The 19,427-nt window shown below is 43.9% G+C and overlaps 1 long non-coding RNA gene across 1 annotated transcript in view; it reads right to left on the bottom strand.

Annotated features, from left to right (window-relative positions):
- LOC141585625 (uncharacterized) overlaps positions 1 to 18,310 on the bottom strand; it is a 39,100-nt gene extending 20,790 nt beyond the window's left edge. The window contains exons 1-4 of the long non-coding RNA XR_012519209.1: positions 18,207 to 18,310; positions 15,948 to 16,104; positions 4,307 to 4,413; positions 236 to 421 (exon numbers count right to left, since the gene is read on the bottom strand). This is a non-coding gene — a long non-coding RNA (uncharacterized LOC141585625). The remainder of the gene's footprint in view (positions 1 to 235; positions 422 to 4,306; positions 4,414 to 15,947; positions 16,105 to 18,206) is intronic.
- Positions 18,311 to 19,427: the final 1,117 nt, after the last annotated feature.

The following is a 19,427-nucleotide window of genomic DNA, read 5'->3' as shown; positions in this document are numbered from 1 at the left end:
AATTGGATGCTATGACCCAGTGTATATTTGTTTTACATGCTGTCAACATTACTGCCTACTTTAAAAAATGGAGGAAAAAAACTGATGTCACCATGAAAACCGGTATTAAATTTGCCTTTTTTGGCACCACTGTGAATCGGGAAGCCTTCTGATATCCTGGAGATCCCTGTTACCCAGGAAATGGCCCAGCTCCGAACTCAGAGAAAGCGTGAAAAGTCCAATACCAGTTCCTTACCAAGTTAAGCACATCTGAGCTGTTCTTATAATCTTGAAAAACGTGAAGCAGCTCTCTCAGTGAACAGCAGATTAATCGCAGGGTGTGGAGCCAACAGTCACACTTTGGTCCCAAGCCCAGCTCTGCCACACAAGCTGTGTGACCTTGGGCAAATTACTCCATCTCTCTGGATATCGGCTTCCTCATCTGAAAATGGGCATAACACTCGGAGCAGTTAGGATGCTTTCAGTGTAACAGAAAATCCAACCAAATTAGCTTTAATATAAGGAAACAGATGGGCTCGCATATCTGGGCTTCTACGGATTGTGAGGTCATCAGAGTGGCTGGTCCAGCTTCTCGGTGATGTCCTCAGAGACCCAGGCTCTTTCTGACTCCAAGGCTGTCATCCAGTGTTGGCCTCATTCTAAACAAGACTCCCCTCAGGGTCACAGGATGCAGCCAGAGCAATCAAGGCTCCTGGCTTCCCCGTTCACATCTAGTGAAGACAGACACTGCTCTTCCTGTGGCTTTCTCTCTAGTCGAAGCAGACAGGTTCCCAGAAGCCCCAGCAACCTTCCCCTGAATCTCATTGAGCCAGATTGGTTACAAGCTCATTTCTGCACCAATGACTGCCAAGGTAATGAGGTTACTCTGATTGGCTTAGATGAATCAGGACCACCCTGTGGGCCTGGCATCCACATCCCAAACCCATGGCTGCCACAACAGAGGGGAGTAGAGCAGACGGAGGGAGACAAACCCCAATGCCTGTGAGAACATCCACCACACACGCAAGGTCACTGGGAAACTTAAACAAGAGGACGCAAGTAAAAGCACCTGACATGGCGGCAAACAGCAGGTCACTTCCTCTGCACTTCTATCTCCAAATACATCGTTTCAGCCCTCAAAAAATATATATAAATACTTCTCTGGGAAATGAACTGTCTAATTTGTATGCTACGTAGCATCAGGCTGAGCTATTAGAAAGCATCCCAGGAGACTTCGACAGAGCACGCCAAGACTTGATCACCCAGAAGCACCGGAAAGCTGCTGTCGGAAGCACCGCTGGACCAGGTTTAACTACCCAAGATAGCATCTGCAGAGGCCTGAAATGCCAAAATCAAGGTCTTCCTCTGGGGCCCATGTTGGGCCTGCCTCTGTGGTAGGCCATGGTCATGGTGGCTGACTCACTTGATTCTTCCCCAGCTTTTTTCTCTCTAAGCTCCCTTCCCGGGATGCCACACGCGCCAACTATGGTCAGTGAGATCCAAGTGGAGGCTGCTGTGAGGCTCCCTGAGTGTTTCTTGTTTTCTTGCTAGAGTTGCTTCCATTCCACCTTCCTCCTTGCTGACTGCAGCTGTGATGACTGCAGTGGCTGCAGTGATTGTGAGGCCACGATGGCAGGCCCAAGGTGTAGCAGGAACACCAGCCTGAAGCCAGCAGATGCCTACCTAATTCAAACTTATTATAGGAGAAACCAAACCCGTACTGGGTGAAGCCACCGTGATGGCCAGGGCAATGCACCCCTCAGGTCTCCTGCTGCAGGAGGCGTAATAGATGGCCTTGTTTCCACTCCTCTGGCTTCACCACCACACTGATGCTGAGGCCACACTTTCCACAGGCTGCTGCTGATCAGTGACTCAGCACAGCCAATGCACTTTATTATTCCTGTGAGACACAGGGACCCACCAATGGGCGACACTGCATCAAGGACTCCCGTCGGCTTTGGCCAGAATCGCTCGGACCTGCACTGCAATCAGACATTCTACTCCATCCTCCCTCCTCAGCACCACGGCCTGAAGGCTCTCTCTGCCTTCTCCGGCCGTTTCCTTTCCAACCTTCACCAGCACTGCTCCAATAAATGGCTTGCACGTCTAAGCCTGTCTTGGTGCTTTCCTCTCATGGGACCCAAATTAATGCAGCCATGGTGGCTTATTTTTTGGTTACTTGTGATCACGAGTTTTCCTGAGATGGCTTCAGAAGGCCCTATTTTAAGAATAGAAATATTAGTGAGAAAGTAAATCATTAGTTGAGATTTTAAAGTGTCAAAAAAAAAAAAAAAAAAAAAAAAATTAACAGTCTTTCCTTCCAGATTCTGAACTAACATGAAACAGATCTACAAGTCCGTTTAGGGATCAAAACACCAATTTTATTACTGTGAACCTGGACCTGAAGCCAAAATGTCTGTCCCATGACTGTCCACTGAATTGATTTTTCCCTTCTAAGCTCACACAGCAGCCAAAGGACGGCAGGGTTCTGCACACTGTCCCCGTCCCTGCTCCCGGCCAGAGCCTTGCAGCCAGTCACCTCCAAGACAGAGAGCCAAGGAGAGAGAGAAAACAATGCCCAAGGGAGTGGAGACATTTCAGAGTTAACCCCACCCTTCAGAGAAATGTGGGCCAGTTTAAGGCACCTCTTGCCACACCCTCATCAGCTGAATCACTCTTTTTCCCCCAGGGTGGATCTGGTGGGAGGTGCAGAGAAAGTAGAAACTTCCAAGGCTTTAGAGAAGTAGAAATTCCTGTTTCAGGAGCAAGCAAGATTGAGGAGGGGACAGAGAGAGGGAGAGGATGCATCCTCCTTCATAATGATATTTGTGCATTAAATAGTTGTTAAATAAAATGTGGGAGAGGAAATGCTGATGGCTCACTCCGCCCTGAAGCAGCCAGCAGTTCAGTGGTGCAGACAAGTCGCGCTCAGAAATTAGTCTGATGCTAGACACAGTCATAACTTTATAGCCGTGATACAGACAAAATGCCACGGCTTTTGTGTACAGAGCTCGCCACTGGCTCCACTCGGTCTTTCCTGTCCTGATTTTCCTGTTTTCCTGGTTTGTTCTCGTGTTAATTTCAAATTTCATCTTATCTTTATGTGTTTCTGTGAACCACTGTGAATCCTTCCTGGAACAAAGTGTGGGATTGTATAACTAAATATATAAGCAATTCACGTATATGCATGCATGATATACATGAGGTCTTTAGGGTCAGGCTGTTTTAGTGTTTCCCACTATGTGACCCTGGGCAAGTCTGAGCCTACGTTTTCTCATCTGTAAAATGGGCATAATAACAAGATCTACCCCAATGTACGGAAGTGGGTCTTCAGAGAGTTAGCCCATGCAGTGCTTTTTGCTTAAGTGCCTAGTACACAGTGAAGCCTCTGCAAATGCTGGTTTGGGTTCCTCTTATCGCAGGCGTACTTGGGTGTCTATCCCTGCCCCAAGGATTCCTGCCTGCGGGGGACTGAGGCAGATTTCCAGGAGATGGCACATGAACAACACTCTTTGTCACATCATTGATGGATGCTGGACCAGACTGGCCAGAGGAGAAAAGCCGGTCTTGAGCGAGTGATTGCAGGAAAAGTGGATCAAGGGTATTTTCCAGGAAGGGCAGGAGAATGTGTATTTCCCTGGCGACAGCTGAAGAGCAGTTGGAGGGTGGCGGTAGGGAGGGTGTCTGTGGAGATTGCACGGGTGTGAGAAGGGGTCACTAAAAAAGAAGGATTTGGGGGTGAGGCGGGTGGAGGAGAGGCGAGCAAAGACCCTGGAGTGTTTTCCACGCAGCCTAGTTAAGAGGCCCTGCTACGGTGCCCTGATGAGGTTCAGGTGGGCACAGCCTTCTAGAATCAGCTGCCCCAAGTGGAGCTCAAATACCCAGTGCCAGAAAAGAGACTGCAGCTGCTCTGAGCCTCTAATTTAACCTGAGAACAGGGGAGAATCCTCTTTAAAATATGCGAAATATCTGGAAAGAAAGAAAGGCAAACCAGACCGGAGCAGTAATTCTGTTGCTAAATCTGTCTGAGATATTAGGTACAAAGAACATTAACAACTGGGAGTGTTTGTGAGTTTCTCAAAAGCCCAGAAATCCTCAAGGCTCCCCAGCAAGAGTAACCAGTCCCCTCTTGTTTGACGTGCAAATTATAACGAGATTTTTCATTACTGAAGTAGGAACGCACAGCCGCCAATGCATATCGAAGCGTGTCAAGTGAGAAGCAACTGGAGCATATGCGTACACTTACAGCTATTTCCACTGTGTTCCGGGAATAGAAACACCTATAAAAACTCAGTTTAAGATCAGAAAAACCCTTTAAAAGTCCTACCTGGGATATTGGAGGCTTCTACCTCCTCTGGATATGGTTAATTATATAACTTCCTCCACTGTAAATCACAGGGAACAAAGCAGAGCTGGTGAATCACACTCTTTTCACTGTAATGACAAGACATAAATTACCATAAAGACCTTCAATCCCCAGAGTGATGCAATTTGATAGAATGAACTTGTCTCCTTCCCACTTGTTATTCACAAAACTCCTGTCTGGGAAACTCATTTGACGATGGATATTCAAATGAAAAAAAAAAACAAAAAAAAAACAAAAAAAAAAAAACAAAAACCAGCCCCAGCCCCTGTGCCCAGGGAGGTAGGTGGGGTCAGGGTAGTGAGGTCTTCTGATTGTTCAAGAGAAGCCAGAAATCCCAATGTTTTAAAAGAACAAAACCTTCTGATGTTTAAATAGTGGAGATGAATGACAATTTCTTTGAAAACAGAGAGGGGTCAATAAGATGTACCCGGGGCTGAGTCTGTGGTCTGTGATCTCTGGAGGATTCTCTTGCCAAAATAGCTTCAGAACCCTGGGGACATGTCACCATGTCCAAACCCACTTCCAGGCACCTTGGATTTGCAGAGGCTGGGCCCATCCTCCTGTCATTTCAGAGCTTCCCACTTCCATCTGGGTTTTGTTCTACCGGACCCTGCAGTCTGAGGCTTTTCTCCTCTGTATTCATCTGCTGGGGTTGCCATAGTGAAATACAAGGACTGGGACTGGGTGGCTTCAACAACAGAAGTTTATTTTTCATGGTTCTGGAGGCTGGAAGCCCAAGATGAAGGTCCCAGCAGGGTGGGTTTCCACGGAGACCCCCATCCTTGACCTGCAGATGGCCGCTGTCTTGCTGTATCTTCCCATGCTTGTCTCACTCCCCCAGTGTCTTTGTGAGTCCTAATCACCTCTTCTTATAAGGACACTGGTCAGACTGGACCAGGGCTCACCCTAACAGCATCATGTTAAATTAATCACCTCCTTAAAACCCTATCTCCAAACACAGTCACATTCTAATGTATTGTGGATTAAGATTTCAACATACGAATTTTAGGAGGAACAGGATTCAGCCCCAAACACCTTTTACCTCCGTTAGGGCCTCCCCACTCCCCATTCCTCCCCAGAGGTGAGAGGAGGGGGAATATGGACGTTCCTTGCCTGTAGAATTTCCAAAGAATGCTTCCGGAAGACCTACCACCGGGTCACTCAGGAGGCTGAGGCAGGAGAATCACTTGAACCTAGGAGGTGGAGGTTGCAGTGAGCCGATATGGCACCACTGTGCTCCAGCCTGCGTGGCAGAGCAAGACTGCATCTCAAAAAATAGCAAACTTGGACCACTAAACTTGGACCACTGGACTGATCTCTCTACAGCAGGCTCGGACTCTCAAACAGCCTCTTGCACCTCACCCACCTTCTCTGCAGGTCTAAAGTGACCACGTTGAAGTCATAAGGCTCCTCTTCTATAACCCCTCTGTGGAAGGTTGCTGCCAAAGATGGCCACCCACTCCTAGTCAGGGTTGCTCATGCCTGTAATCCCAGCACTTGAGGCTGAAGTGAGTCATGATCGTGCCACTGCACTCCAGCCTGGGCAACAGAGGGAGGCTCTATCTCAAAGAAAAGAAAAAAAGATGGCCACCCACAATCCATCCATTTTTGAATGAAGACATCTCTTCTCCCATCTAGAGGTGGAGCCTATTTGTCCTTATCTCGAATCTGAGTTGACATTTTTTTTTTCCTTTTTTTTTTTTTTTTTTTGAGATGGAGTTTCACTCTTGTTACCCAGGCTGGAGTGCACTGGCGCGATCTCGGCTCACCGCAACCTCCGCCTCCTGGGTTCAGGCAATTCTCCTGCTTCAGCCTCCTGAGTAGCTTGGATTACAGGCATGCGCCACCATGCCCAGCTAATTTTTTGCATTTTTAGTAGAGATGGGGTTTCACCATATTGACCAGGATGGTCTTGATCTCCTGACCTCGTGATCCACCTGCCTCAGCCTCCCAAAGTGCTGGGATTACAGGCTTGAGCCACTGCGCCCGGCCTTCTTTTTTTCCTTTTGAGTTGGAGTTTTGCTCTTGTTGTCCAGGCTGGAGTGCGATGGCATGATCTTGGCTCACTGCAACCTTCACCTCCCAGGTTCAAGTGATTCTCCTACCCCAGCCTACTGAGTAGCTGAGATTACAGGCATGTGCCACCACACCCTGCTAATTCTTTATTTCTAGTAGAGATTGGGTTTCTCCATGCTGGTCAGGCTGGTCTCGAACTCCCGACCTCAGGTGATCTGCCCGCCTCGGCCTCCTAAAGTGGCTGGGATTACAGGCATGAACCACTGCACCTCCTGAATTGACTTCTGAGCCCTGCTTTTTTTTTTCTGACTTTTTAGAGAGAGCATCTTGCCATGCTGCCCAAGCTGGGCTTGAACTCCTATTCCTCCTGCCTCAACCTCCTGAATAGCTGGGACCCCAGGTGCACACCACTGTGCCCAGCTTTTTGTAACTTGCTTTGACCAATAGAACATAGTGGGAGTGATGCTGTGCCAGGTTAGCCCTTTGGAGGCCGAGCAGCTTCCACTTTTGCCCTATTGGAACCCTGAGACCACCATGCTGTGTAGAAGCCCAGGCTGCTTTGCTGGGAGACCACGTGGAGGACAGAGGTACCCCAGCCAACAGCTCAGCCCAGCCAGCAGCAGTCACAAGAGTGACCCCAGTTTTGATCACAGAATAATGAGAACTAATCATCATTGCTTAAGCCAATAAGTTTTGGGGGTGGTTTGTTATGTAGCAATAGATCACTGAGACGTCTCTTCCCAGTTAAACTCTCCCCTGAGCTTCCTATGCTTTATTTATAGTTTCAATCACTGCTCAGCTCAGTGTTAGGGAATGAAATGCTTGCCTTCATGGAAAAGAGACATGAACTGAGCTGCAGAGCAAAGCTGCCTGCCTCTTATAGTTCATATCTTCTCTTGTCCTACCAGCTTCATTCTTAACTTACATGTTATTATGTGAAGTTACTATAGAAGACAGTTATTTTTCATACAGAAGGTGCAGGCTACATAGACAAAGACTGGAGACAATCTTTATTTATTTCTTATTTTTATCATTATTACTATTTTTTGAGATGGAGTCTTGCTCTGCCATGCAGGCTGGAGCACAGTGGTGCCATCTCGGCTTACTGCAACCTCCACTTCCTGGGTTCAAGTGATTCTCCTGCCTCAGCCTCCTGAGTAGCTGGGACTACAGGTACATGCCACCATGCCTGGCTAATTTTCATATTTTTAGTAGAGATAGGATTTCACCATGATGGCCAGGATGGTCTTGAACTCTTGACATAGAGATCCACCAACCTCGGCCCCCCAAAGTGTTGGGATTACAGGCATGAGCCACTGCACCCGGCCGAGACAATCTTTATTATAGGGAAATTTTTGTTGTAACTATACTCCCAATGTGCTGTGTCGTAGTATATTTATGAAGACATGAAAATCACTGTTGAATAGAGATGCTCTGGAGAAACGGTGTCACTAGAAACAGGTACCAAACTCCCCTCTTGCACTTTAAAGTTTCACATTGCTACATCATACTGCAGTTGGAAGGTTTTTTGTTTTGTTTTGTTTTTTCAAGTCAAAATGAAGGCACATAGAAACTGAATGACTTAGGTGGAGGCAAAGCATTGGTAGACATCAAGAGAGGCTGTTTTATATATATATATATAGATGGAGTTTTGCTCTTGTTGCCCAGGCTGGAGTGCAATGGCACAATTTCAGCTCACTGCAACCTCTGTCTCCTGGGTTCAAGCGATTCTCCTGCCTCAGTCTCCCGAGTAGCTGGGATTACAGGCATGTGCCACTATGCCTGGCTAATTTTGTATTTTTAGTACAGATGGGGTTTCTCCATGTTGGTCAGGTTGGTCTCGAACTCCAGACCTCACGTGATGCCCGTGCTTTGGCCTCTTGAAGTGCTGGGCTTACAGACATGAGCCACTGTGCTCAGCCGAGGCTGTTATATTCTTGATGTCAATGTTGAGACAAGTCTGGTGGTGGAGCAGGCACTGTGTGCAATAGGAAGGTGTGGGAAGGGCTGGGAGACAGCCTGGAAATGCCCTGTCTTGTTCATCTTGTAGCTCCTGTAGCACCTTGGTACCCAGTGTGTGTTAGAGCCCGTTGACTTCCGTTCTGTGTCTAGAGCACAAATTTGCTGGAGAAACCTAGGTTCACACCCTGGGTCTCCCGCTCCTTGGCTGTCTGATGCTGAAATCAGTAAATATGCAGATGGCCTGGTTTCCTCACCTCCAAAATGAAGCTAGAATACCCTACCACTCTTAATGCTTAATAGCATTCTGCAAAACATTTAGAAGGAATAGTGTTCTAGAACACCACAGGATGCTGAGTGTAGCTTCTGGGGAAACTGAGGCACAAGAAGATTAAACTATTTTTCTCCAAGGTTTAGAGTCAGTAACTGACAGAGGTAAAACTAATGCCCAAGTCTCCCAACTTCCACTATTAGTACTCCTACTATTACTACTTTCCACTTCAAAGGATTGTGGTAAAATAAAATTTACAGCACTTGCTTCGGCAGCACATATTCTAAAACTGGAACAGTTTAAAGATTGGCATGGCCCCTATACAAAGACAACAGCACATTCATGAAGTGAGTTAAATTTAAAACAATTTTTTATATAAAAACATTGGCCGGGCTTGGTGGTTCATGCCTGTAATCCCAGCACTTGGGGAGGCTGAGGCAGGCAGATCACTTGAGATCAGGAGTTTGAGATCAGCCTGGCCAACAAGGTAAAACCCCATCTCTATTAAAAATATAAAAAACAGCTGGGTTGCTGGCCCATGCCTGTAATCCCAGCTACTCAGGGGGCTGAGGCATGAAAATCACTTGAACCTGGGAGCCAGAGATTACAGTGAACTGAGATCGTGCCACTGAACTCCAGCCTAGGCAACAGAGCGAGACTTTGCCTCAAAAAAAAAGAGAAAATATAATAAATAGAATTATAGAACTTAGGGAATATGAAAACCCAATAAACTGAAAGTCCAAAAATGACATTATTGTTTTTAAATGTCGTTTGCCCATCTTGTATTCTCGTATGTCATTTCTGTATACACCATGCCTTACTCAACACAGGGCCTCCAGAGAAGTTGGGAGACTTGGGTTTTAGTTTTACCTCTGCCAGTTATTGACTCTAAGCCTTGAGAGAAATCATTTAATCTTGTGCCTCAGTTTCCCCTGAAGCTACACAGCATCCTGTGGTGTTCTGGAACACTATTCCTCCTAAACGTTTTGCAGAATGCTATTAAGCATTAGGAGACAGTTGCCCAGTAACTTGTGCTGAGGAGCAAATGACCATGGGCATGGACAAAATTATTAAAATTATCTTGAATAAACTATGGTCATATCAATATACAACACTCTTACATAAGTAAAACAAAATTGGGAGCTCGGTGAATGAAAATATATTAAACTACACCATTAGAGTTATGTTGATTTTTTAAAAAATTAATTCACAACTTCTCAGACTCAGACAGTACTATCCCAGTGGAATGAGTATGGCATAGATGATTAAACATTGTTCTTTTGTTATCCTCAAAGAAATATTTCTTGGCTGGGTGTAGTGGCTCATGCCTGTAAGCCCAGTACTTTGGGAGGCCAAGTCTGACAGATCACTCGAGGTCAAGAGTTCGAGACCAGTCTGACCAACCTGGTGAAACCCTGTCTCTACTAAAAAATACAAAATTAGCCAGGTGTGGTGACGCATGCCTGTAATCCCAGCTACTCGAGAGGCTGAGGCAAGAGAATCTCTTGAACCCCGGAGGCGAGGCTTGCAGTGAGCTGGGATTGTGCCACTGCACTGTAATCTGGCAACAAGAGCGAAACTCCATCTCAAGAAAGAAGAAAGAAAGAAAGATTTCTTAATATGATATTAGTTATTTTTCTTTTTAAAACAGAACAGACATGATAACTTTTTAAGTAGAGAATTATCTATTTAAAAATGTTACATCTGAGTTCTTTAGATTTCAGATTGTATTTGAACTGAACTTCCAAACTGTTGCTGATGTGGAGGAATGTCTTGATTCAGCTCCTTGTCCTAGGGCCTCTGCCTCAGGAAAGAAAATGCGTTCTTTGGAGAATATAAAGCCTGCTATGACCCTGCTGAGTTATAAATAATCTGTGCTATCCAGAACTGGTACTCGATTTGGAAATACCATTTTAAAGACATCATTTGTTGTTTGACTACCATGTCCTATTTCATACAAAAATTGGAAAACTAGAATAGCCAAGTCCAGTCCTCCTGGGACTTATTTCCTCATTTGTTTGATGTCTCCTTCCAACTTGAAAATACTGTATATCACTTATTTGTGATATGAAATGAAAGTGAGCTACCAGACTTCTGTTTTGATAACTTTTGAAGGTGGAGAGGAGAAAATATGACATCGTTTGAAATTTTAAGAGGCAACCAGAGTTTGCATTAAGCAACTGCTATTTGCAGGCAACATCCACAAGCCATTACTTCCCATCCTCTGGCCCGTAATGACTTTCTTAGCTTTCATTCCTCCAAATGGAGCTGTCAAAGGACCATCAAGCCAATCAAATATGGAAGATAAAAAAAAAAATCCATGTGGGACGTGACATTCAGAATGGGGAAGCAAGCTCAGCAGACCCTCTCTCCAGCAAAACACATCTCGAGTGGTGAAAATAATAAAAAGGCAGTAACTTAAAGCCCCTGGAAATTGTTCCAAGGGTGTACAGGAAGTGGAGAAAAAGTCTTTCAAGAAAATCTATTTCAAGAAAATCTTCGTAGGAAAGGTGAGAGTCTGTGGCATTTGAGCCGCCTCCTGCTTCCTTACCCACTGCCCCCCAGCTCAGGGTGAATGGAAGTGCTACCTGTTCTGTACCCTCGACTCTGGACATGTGTGGCTGAGAAGATGGTGGCTCTCTTTTCATCCTCACCTTCCTCCTGCCAGTCTGAGGCTGTGGTTTCACCCCTCCTGTCCCCAGCCCTGTGTTGCAGAAGCTCTATTCCAGGCAGTACCAACCTCCCTTTCTCCATCTTGCCTCCCTTGCTTGTAGGGTAGAATTCTTTTTTTTTTTTTTTTTTGAAATGGAGTTCTGTTCATTACCCAGGTTGGAGTGCAATGGCCCGATCTCGGCTCACTGCAACCTCCACCTCCTGGGTTCAGGCAATTCTCCTGCCTCAGCCTCCTGAGTAGCTGGGATTACAGGCACGTGCCACCACGCCCAGCTAATTTTTTGTATTTTTAGTAGAGACGGGGTTTCACCATGTTGACCAGGATGGTCTCGATCTCTTGACCTCGTGATCCACCCGCCTCAGCCTCCCAAAGTGCTGGGATTACAGGCTTGAACCATCGCACCCGGCCGTAGGGTAGAATTCTACTCCAGGTGAAGCAGGCTGAGAATACTAGGGCCCTGTCACCCCCACCCCAACTCACTCACTAGTAGTAGGGAGGTTCCACACTGCAAGGGATAAGCCAAGAAGAGTGGGCTTATCCGCAGCTGCCACAGTTCCCAACCCTAGTATGCACTTGCAGGTCGGGGCTTCATCACTCTGGGAAGAGTGGGTCCCTGACCCCAGCTCCTTGCAGTCTTGCACAGGTTCTGCCTGGGGTGGGAAAGGCAAGCCAAGCTGACAAAGAGCCCAGCAGCTCTGCCTGAGGGACTGACTTTGGAACACAGAATGGAGAGCTCCACGCCTAAGAGTGTTGTCAAAAACCATGCAGATCTTGGTGGAGAGTAACTGAGAGGAGGGTAGCAGCTCTGCCACAAGAAAAACAGCAGAGCGCCCAGAAGTTTAGTAGAAGAGAGAAGCAGGAAGGAGGTAGGGAGAAGCCTCCTCAATCACAGCCCATTCTCTGTCTGGGAAGGCAGTGCACATGTGCCAGGCTGCACCCAGCTAGCAGCCATCTGGGCAGGGCGTGGAGCAGACACCAAAACCTTCTCCAAGTCTCCATCAAATCCTGCAGCACAGGGAAGCCTCAGTGACTCCAGGGGCTTATATACAACTTCTGGCCAAACACTGAGTAAAAAATGCTCTGACCCAGGTGCAACTCTTAAACCAGGCTTTAAGATACTATTACAGGCCACACATGATGGCTGGCACCTGTAATCCCAGCACTTTGGGAGGCTGAGGCAGGAGCAAGGAGTTGGAGACAAGCCTGGGCAACAAAGCAAGACCTCGTCTCTAAAAACAAAAATTTAAAAATTAGCTGAGCACAGAGGTGCACATCTGTAGTACCATCTACCGGGGAGGCTAAGATGAGAGGATCACTTGCGCCTTGAGGTTGAGGCTGTAGTGAGCTTTGATGGTGCCACTCCACTCAGCCTGGGTGACAGAATGAGATCCTGTCTCAAAAAATAAACAAATAAAAATAAAATAATAATATTGCAGTCTTCCCTGGCAATCTGGAAGACTGTGTATATGTCCAAGGCTGCACCTTTCCTGGGTATGATCAGAGTGAACACAGAGCTCTAAGACACTGGAACATGAGAGAAAAAGGTGACCCCTCCCCCACCGCTGTGCTACCAACCTTCAAGCTGCACACATTTACAACCGTGAACATCCAATTGCTAAGCAGACTTAAGTACAATCTTTGAACAATAAGGTCATCTGCCAGAAGTGATTCCCAGCCTAGGTGGCCAGGCTACAAGAGAAATCTGAGGTGGGATGTCAGAGGCTGCATACTGCTGCAAGGGACACAGACTTTGCAGAATTATTTCAGTCAAGTCACTAAAGAAATAAATAAACCCCAGCAAACAATAACAGCCACCACCCCACCTGTGGTGTCAGTATCCACAGTTGCTACAAAATACTACTTAAAATATTCAGTTTTCAACAAAAAATGGCAAGACATGCAAAAACAAAAACAAAAAAAAACAAAAATAAGAAAGTGTGACCCATACACAAGAGAAAAAAAAAACACCCAGCAACAGAAACTGCCTTTTTTTTTTTTTTTTAGGCGGAGTTTCGCTCTTGTTACCCAGGCTGGAGTGCAATGGCGCGATCTCGGCTCACCGCAACCTCCGCCTCCTGGGTTCAGGCAATTCTCCTGCCTCAGCCTCCTGAGTAGCTGGGATTACAGGCACGCACCACCATGCCCAGCTAATTTTTTTGTATTTTTAGTAGAGACGGGGTTTCACCATGTTGACCAGGATGGTCTCGATCTGTCGACCTCGTGATCCACCCGCCTCGGCCTCCCAAAGTGCTGGGATTACAAGCTTGAGCCACCGCTCCCGGCCCAGAAACTGCCTTTGATGGGGCCCAGACAGTGGACCCAAAACAGCTATTCTGTGTTCAAAGGATGACAGAAAATCCTTCTCAGAAAACTAAAAGAAGATGTGATCGCAATGTCTTATCAGAAGAAAATGCTAGAAATGTTCACAAGTACCAGTCAAAAAACAAAAGAAAAGGCCAGGTGCGGTGGCTCATGCCTGTAATCGCAGCACTTTGGGAGGTCAAGTCAGGCTGATCACTTGAGGTCATGAGTTCAAGACCAGCCTAGGGAAACCCCATCTCTACTAAATGGCGAAACCTCATCTCTACTAAAAATACAAAAATTAGCTGGGCGTGCTACTGGGCACCTATAAAACTAACTACTTGATAGGCTGAGGCAGAAGAATTGCTTGAACCTAGGAGGTGGAGGCTTCAGTGAGCCGAGATCACACCACTGCACTCCAGCCTGAGTGTCTGAGTGAGACCCTGTCTCAAATAAAAAAACAACAAAACAACGAAGACAACAAAAATAAAACAATAACAACAAAAAAGAAAATATAAATAAAGAGAAGTTATTAAAAAGAACCAAATATAAATTCTGGACTTAGAAAATACAAACAGAAATGAAAAATTTACAGTGGGGTTCAACAGTAATTTTGAGCTGGCAGAGAAATCCAAAGGAAGTCAGAAAGTACTCTGAACTAAATGAAAACAGAGACACAGCGTACCAAAACTTATGGGATATAGCTAAAGTTGTGCTTAGAGGGAATTTTGTAGCTATCAATGGCTATATTAACAAAGAGGAAAGATCTCCAATCAATAACCTAAACTTCTACCTTAAGACTCTGGCAAAAGAGCAAACTAAACTGAAGGAAGAAAAGAGTAAAGATTAGAGTGAAAATTAATAAAATAAAATAAGGAGTAGGAAAACAATAGAGACAATCAGCAAAACCAAAGTTGATTATTAAAAAGATTAACAAAAATGACAAAGCTTTAGCTAGGTAGACCAAGAGAAAAAGAGAGAAGGCTCAAATTGCTAGAATCAGAAATGAAAGAGGAGACATTTACTACCGACTTTACAGAAATACAAGGGAATGTAAGGGAATACTATGGACTGCATGCCAAAAAAGTAGATAATTTAGATGAGATGGAAAATTCATAGAAAGACATGTACTACTGAAACTAATTAAAGAAGTAGAAAATCTGAATTGACTTTTATCTAGTAAAGAGATCAAATTAGTAATTTTAAAACTTCCTGTAAAAGAAAACTCAAGTCCAAGTGGCTTCACTGATAAACTTCCCAACGCATTCTCTGAGACTAGTACTTACCCTGATACCAAAATCAAAGACATTACAAGAAAAGAAAAAAAGACCAACATCTTTTATGAATACAAAAATTCTGAAAAATGCAAACATAAAATACTGGCAAACAGAATACAGTAACATATAAGGAGGTTCATATACCGTGAGCCACTGGGATTTATACCAGGAATACAAGGTTAGTTTACAGTCAGAAATCCATTAATGTCATACACACTATTAACAGAATAAAGCATCCATATTAGAAAGGAAGAATTAAAACAACCTCCTTTTATAGATGCAATGATCTTGCATATAGAGAATCCCAAGGAATCCACTGAAAAACTGTTAGAACTAGCCGGGCGTGGTGGCTCACGCCTGTAATCCCAGCACTTTGGGAGGCCGAGGCGGGTGGATCACGAGGTCAAGAGATGGAGACCATCCTGGTCAACATGGTGAAACCCCGTCTCTACTAAAAATACAAAAAAATTAGCTGGGCATGGTGGTGCGTGCCTGTAGTCCCAGCTACTCAGGAGGCTGAGGCAGGAGAATTGCCTGAACCCAGGAGGCGGAGGTTGCGGTGAGCCGAGATCGCGCCATTGCACTCCAGCCTGGGTAACAAGAGTGAAACTCCGTCTCAAAAAAAAAAAAAAACAAAAAAAAACCCCAAACTGTTAGAACTAGTAAACAAGCTCATCAGAGTAACAGGATATAAGATGAATATTCAAAAGTCAATTTTATTTTTACTCACTAAAAATGAATATTACAAAAAGAAAATTAAAATAATTCTACTGATAATAGCATCAAAAAGAATAAAATGATTAGGCAGAAATTAAACAAAAATGCAAAATTTATATACTGAAAACTATAAAATATTGCTGAAATAAATTTAGAAGATCTCAACAAATGCATTAGAATGGTCTAAATCATTGTTTGGAAGATTCAATATCATGAAGATGGCAACATTCCCCAAATGGATTTGTAGATTCAATGCAGTCTCTATCATAATCCCAGCTGGTCTGTGATAGAAATTGGTAAACTTATCCTAAAATTCTCATGAAAACACAAAGGACCCAAAATAGACAAAACAATCTCAGAAAAGAAGATCAAAGTTGGAGGACTCACATTTCCGGATTTCAAAACTTGCTACCAAAGTTACAGTGATCAGGCCAGTTGCTGTGGCTCATGCCTGTAACCCAGCACTTTCGGAGGCCAAGGTGGGAGGATCGTTTGAGTCTAGGAGTTCAAGACCAGCCTGGGCAACATAGGTTGACCTTTATCTCTACAAAACAAACAAACAACAACAACAAAAAAATTAGCCAGCCATGGTGGCACACACCTGTGGTCCCATCTACTCAGGAAGCTGATGTGGGAGGATCGCCTGAGCTTGGGAGGCAGAGGCTGCAAGGAGCTGTGACCATGCCATCTGCACTCCAGCCTAAGCAAGACAGCAAGACTTTGTCTCAAAAAAAAAAAAAAAAAAGAAGAAGAAGAAATAAATTTAAAAGCTATAGTAATCAATACGGTGTGGTAATGACGTAGAGACAGTCACATAGGTCAATGGAATATAATTGAGAATCCAGAAATAGAGCTTTACATTTATCATCAGTTGGTTTTCAACAAGGGTGACAGAATAATTCAGTGGAAAAAGAAGAATCTTTTCAACAAATGATGCTGGGACAACTGGATATCCTCATGCAAAAGAACGCATTGCATATCATATGCAAAAATGTACTTCAAATGGATTGGACAGAGCTAAATGCAAGAGTTAAAACTATAAAATTCGCTGGGCACAGTGGCTCATGCCTGTAATCCTAGTTCTTTGGGAGGCTGATGTAGGCAGATTGCTTGAGGTCCAGGAGTTCAAGACTAGCCTGGCCAACATGGTCAAAACCCAACTCTACTAAAAACATAAAAATTTAGCTGATGTGGTGTCAGGCACCTGTAATCCCAGCTACTCGGGAGGCTAAGGCAGGAGAATTGCTTGAACCCAGGAAGTGGAGATTGCAGTGAGCCAGGATCACGCCACAGCACTCCAGCCTGGGTGACAGTGAGACTCTCTCTGAGAAAAACAAAAATGAACAACAGCAAAAAGACTTATAAAACTCTTAGAAGAGTCCATTTTTTTTTTGTGACCTTGGATTAGGTAATGATTTCTTAGATATAATAGCCAAATTATAAGAAACAAAAGAAAACATAGATAAAATTGAGCTACATCAAAATTAAGCACTTTTATGCCTGGATGGACATTATCAAGAAAGCAAAATGCCAACCTACAGAACGAGAGAAAACACTTGCAAATTATGTATCTGATAAAGGATGTGCTTCTAGATTATATAAAGACCTATTGAGAATTTAAAAAGGACCCAATTAAAAATGGGCAAAATACTTGAGTAGACGTTTTTCCAAATAAGATATATAGAAGGCCAGTAAGTCCATGAAAATACGCTCAATATCATGAGTCATTAAGGAAATGTAAATCAGAAGTGCAAGATACCATTTCATACCCACCAGGATGACTATAGTAAAAGATACAGACTCTAGCAAGTACTGGTGAGTACATGGAGAAATGGGAAGCCTCATGCATTGCCAGGAATTGTAAAATGGTGTAGCCTTGTGAAAAACAGCCTGGCAGTTCCTCAAAAAGTTGAATACAGAATTACAATATGACCCAGCAATTCTACTCATAGGTATACAACCAAGTGAACTGAAAACCTGTGTCCACACACAGGCTTGAACATGAATGCCTGTAGCAGCATTATTCATAATAATTAAAAAGTGGAATCAATCTAGACATTTATCAACTGAAGAATAGATTTTTTTAAAAGTGTATTATCTGAATAATAGAATATTATTTGTAATAAAAAGGAATGAAGTAGAAGTACTGATAGAGACTGTAATTTGCACGAGCCTCAAAAACATTACGCTAAGTAGAATAAGCCAGTCACAATATATCACATGTTGTGTAGGTCCTTTTATATGAAATGTCCAAAAAAGGACAAATCAATAGAGACAGAAAGTAGATTAACCCGTGGCCAGGCCGGGGAGTTAGTATAGGCACGGGAATGATTGCTGAAGGGTATAGGGCTGGGTGTTTTTGTTGTTGTTGCTTTTTTTTTTTGAGAGACAAAAATATTCTAAAAGTGGATGGTGGTGGGGGATACACAACCCTGCGGATACATTAAAAATTTGAATTATATGCATCAAAAAAGTAAACTGCATACTCTGTTAATTATATCTCAATGAGGCGTTTAAAAATACCAGTGTATGTTTTCTTTGATGAAAAAAAATTGTCAATCTCCTAAATAGTTTAAAAACCTTAATGTCTCTTACTCAAAAAACATTCATACTAATGTAAAAAGAGTATTTACGGTTTCATCTTACCTGGGAAAGATGACTAGAGCAATTTTCCAGATATTTAAGGTTGAACACCAATGGAGCACGTGGCACATATTTAGTTGCATTGACTGCTACCAGGCAGACTGCGAAAAGCGTGTCTGGAAAACAATAAATTAGAAAAAACACCTTATTTGTCTTAAAAATAACATAATTACCAGGAAGCTGTGGGTTTATATTTGGAAAGATCATTTTACATTACCAGTTCTTGCTATGAAATGAAATCTCTTTCAACTTAAAATTCTGGCAGATTTTTTTCCCTCATGGGGATTTAAAAATTTTATTCACATGCTTTTTAAAAAGAGAGAAACTTCTTTGTAAACATGACCTGTTTCTCATACTTTCCAATGGCTGATTATATCCACATTTTTAAGCAGGTGGCAGTGGAGGATACTAACAGAAAGAAAACACATTTTAATTTCCTTTATTAAATCGAGGTAGGAAGATAATCTTAGGCTGATTAAATTAGAGAACTTAAATAACTCACTCCATAGGAAAGGATGGCTGAAACCACAGAGCTACTTATGCAGTGACAATGGAAAACAAGTGGTCACAGGGAATGAGGAGGAGGCTTATTTTCTTTGATAACAAAGAAACAAGGAGGCTCTCTGTAATAGCGCCATCTCCCCCTCTACGCGCAGCTCCAGACAGGACGGAAATTGCTGGGAGCCTTGGTGCTCCGTGTGCACACGCAAGATTGAAAAGCTTAGCAGGTAATGATCTTCAGCCTGGTGCGCTTAGCACCTTCTCTGGTTACACGGAAGAAAACATGAAGGGTTTCCTCGCTTGCTGCTTTCTCAGAAGAACGCCACGTGTGCGATGTGACCATTAAACGCGACCTACCATTCTCTTTCAAAGCAAAAATGCCATAACCTCTTCTTCAAGAGGCGTTTCCACTTTATTACGTTTTCTTGCTCAGTTCTGGGAAGTAGATATTTTCTATCAGGACAAGGAGAATAAGTCTTTTGAACTGTCAAATAGGATATTGCCTTTATTTCTTCAAGGTATGAGTTACATGTGCTTCCTCCCAGGAATACAAACTAGCTGAACGGTAGGTCTGTCCACACATACGCAGGGATAATGTAGCACCCCTGACGTTTGTTAAATCTGCTCTGAGTTACAGGAGTTTATTGATGAAACTGGATGAAGCTGATGTCGGTACACCTCAGGGCCCTGACTGGCCTGTAGGTTATGGGTTCACAAGCCAAA

Source organism: Saimiri boliviensis, chromosome 9 (genome assembly GCF_048565385.1).
Source record: "Saimiri boliviensis isolate mSaiBol1 chromosome 9, mSaiBol1.pri, whole genome shotgun sequence".
Lineage (NCBI taxonomy): Eukaryota > Metazoa > Chordata > Mammalia > Primates > Cebidae > Saimiri > Saimiri boliviensis.
This window is presented reverse-complemented; position numbering and strand designations above follow the sequence as displayed.